The sequence below is a fragment of the Cryptotermes secundus genome, unplaced genomic scaffold, assembly GCF_002891405.2.
Source record: "Cryptotermes secundus unplaced genomic scaffold, Csec_1.0 scaffold706, whole genome shotgun sequence".
In the NCBI taxonomy this organism is placed as follows: domain Eukaryota; kingdom Metazoa; phylum Arthropoda; class Insecta; order Blattodea; family Kalotermitidae; genus Cryptotermes; species Cryptotermes secundus.
The window spans coordinates 339587-342399 of NW_019727104.1; the positions used below are offsets into that span (position 1 = coordinate 339587).

At 34.8% G+C, this 2813-nt stretch overlaps 1 protein-coding gene across 1 annotated transcript in view; it reads right to left on the bottom strand.

Annotated features, from left to right (window-relative positions):
* Positions 1–1408: 1408 nt before the first annotated feature.
* The window catches only part of LOC111864462 (putative GTP-binding protein 6), a 34485-nt gene continuing 33080 nt past the window's right edge, over positions 1409–2813 (bottom strand). The window contains exon 9 of the mRNA XM_033751433.1: positions 1409–2061. The gene's annotated coding sequence lies outside the window, so the exon portion shown is untranslated. The remainder of the gene's footprint in view (positions 2062–2813) is intronic.

Below are 2813 nucleotides of genomic sequence, written 5' to 3' on the forward strand. Positions count from 1 at the left end.
CCCCCATTTTAAGTTTATTTTCACTGAGATTTAAAACAATGTTTTCTATTTGGGCATGGTTTTAAATGGACCACTTTGTATAAGAGAACATCATTAAAACGATATAAAATCCATCTTAGATATTTCTAAAAGCTTCAGAAATGACAATGTTCACAAAATTTCAAGCAGAATAAAAATAAGCACTAATGAATAAAAATCTTTGGAAGGTCTACAACTCTCGCATTCCAGGAATTATGGAAGGAATGTATCATGGGACTAAGTTCTGGAATTAATCGTTCTGCCTAAGTGGTCCTGAAAAACTACTTTCCATTTGACTGGTTGTAAGGTAGGAAACCATTACAATGCACAGATAAAACAGGTATTTAGCCATACCATCTATTTTACCTGACAAGGCACTCTGTTTAATAATTACACTTACAACTGTAATACAAACGTTTTATATGCAGCAGTCATAGTTACTTTACACTTAGAAATATTATTTCACTGAATATAATTCCAAACAAAAATAAAATGTATGTAAGATTTGAGATTTTCAAGGTGGTGACTATGAAGAAAGCAATCTTCTTGGATGTGGCGCCATGTAGATATTGTGTTAACCGACGTTTCGGAGGAACATATCGCCTCCATCTTCAGGGTAAGATGAAAAAAGAAGGAACACCGCAAGCGAGGAACTGGTGCGAGCAAGTGCTCACAGAGTAATGTCACATCAAACTGTATAAGAAGAGAAGGGGGGGCTACATGGAATATAAGTAGAGAGGAATAATTATTGAAATGTCATCCTAGCAGATCCATAGTATCCTTGCATTACTCTGTGAGCACTTGCTTGTGCCAGTTCCTCGCTTTCGGTGTTCCTTTTTTTCCTTCTACCCTGAAAATGGAGGCAATATGTTCATTCGAAACGTCAGTTAACACAATATCTACATGGCGCCACATTCCGGAAGACTGCTTTCTTCCTAAAAATAAAACTAATCTAGATTTTTTTCCATAAGCTATAAAAAAAACTAAGTGGACACTGACATTACTGAATATCCATAAACTATCTTCGCTTATTCGTAATTTTCAATTATTCATGCATCATTTGCCGATCATTAGCATGGATAATCAGGCTCACACTGCAGTTATCACCTCAAGCGCCATTATATAATTACATTCAGTGAATCCACATTATATTTCAAAAGAATCCATTTGAGACCAGAGGTTTACTACATGCTGGTGAAGACTGTTACTGTAGTCTTCTGGGGTTGACAGTATGCGGTCCAGCAGGTGAGGTGGGTAGAGGGCAGTCGCATTTTATGCGAAGATACGTTCCTGGAGACCTTGCATATGATGCATGGACAAGTTTTGAAACATGAGTCTTAACCAATTTTTTGGGATTCACATTACTTCAAACTTAGTGCATAAAGTGAGGTTTTTTTTTAATATTTCTTATACCACACTGTTTCAAATTTGCATAAATGTCATCTGGGTTAGGACCCTGTGTAGTCTGGCAGGTGAGCACCAATGTTTCTGCCCTTAAGATGGAGGAAGGACATTCATGTGAAATGCTGATAACCATTTACTAGACTACATAGTATCATAACCTGAAGACTAAAATACAAATTCATCTGGCTTCAATATTACACATCTAATGTTTAGAAATAAGCATTGCAAGATGTTTAATTCATGATTTATAACTGATTTTAAGCATACAATCATATCATATGTGTGTTTTGCATCTTGTTGTGCAAGACTCTACTGTGTATTTTTAGTCTATCACAACAAACTCACATAAATAAACAAGTGAAGACCCGAGTTATCAATGAAATCAGTATCTATTTACTGAGAATACAGGCTACATGTCTGGGTCATATATGACCATCATCAGGCATTTAAAATATTAAAATTTGTCAAAATACATTATTGGACTGCTTGTTACAATGGATCCATTGCAGATAGTCCTGTCTTATACAACCTCTTCCTAGATTACAATATTATAAAATATACTGAATTAGTTATTAGAGTAAGTCTATAATTTATTTTCATTATTATTAGTTACAATCGTATGACGAAATAACTGCTACACTGCAACAGAAAATAAAAAAGCAAGATAATTATAAATGAAACCTTCTTATTATTCAATTCAATTCATGTTTGTTTATGTGCAAACTTAACAGCACAGAGGCCAATTACAAAGCTAGCATGAGTAGAGAAATACACAAAAATAATTAAAAAACGAAATACAAAAATGATAGTCTATATTAATTACACAGCATGAATAAGATACAGAAGCAAACATACACAGACAAAGCCACGTGAGAATTTGAGTTCCAAATAGAGCAGCATACAATAATAATAATTTATTTTTGAGAATGCACACTACTCATGGAAAACCAATGTATTCTATTCATGAACTACTGGATAACAATAACATGAACTTTAAATGGAATATAAGCACTGAACTGCACTGGGCAGAAACATGAGTTCTGGCATTTTTCCACACATATGTGGAAATGTGCAAGAGACCCTAGAAGAGAAACTCTGTGCAACTGAAGGTGAAAGCGGAAATGCTGAAGCGCAATGGAACAATATAAAAGAATGCATGTTAGATACTATCAGTGATTTGGTTGGTAAAGTTGAGAAGATAGCAAGAAAACCATGGGTTACACAGGAGATGATGAGTAAAATGGAGGAGCGAAGGAAATGGAAGAATGTCAACAATGAAGAAGGCAGGAGGAAATACAGGAGACTGAGGAATGAATTGAAAAGAGCCACGGACAGGGCCAAAAAGGAATATCTTGAGAAGATATGTAATGAGATTATGGAATTTCAAAGAA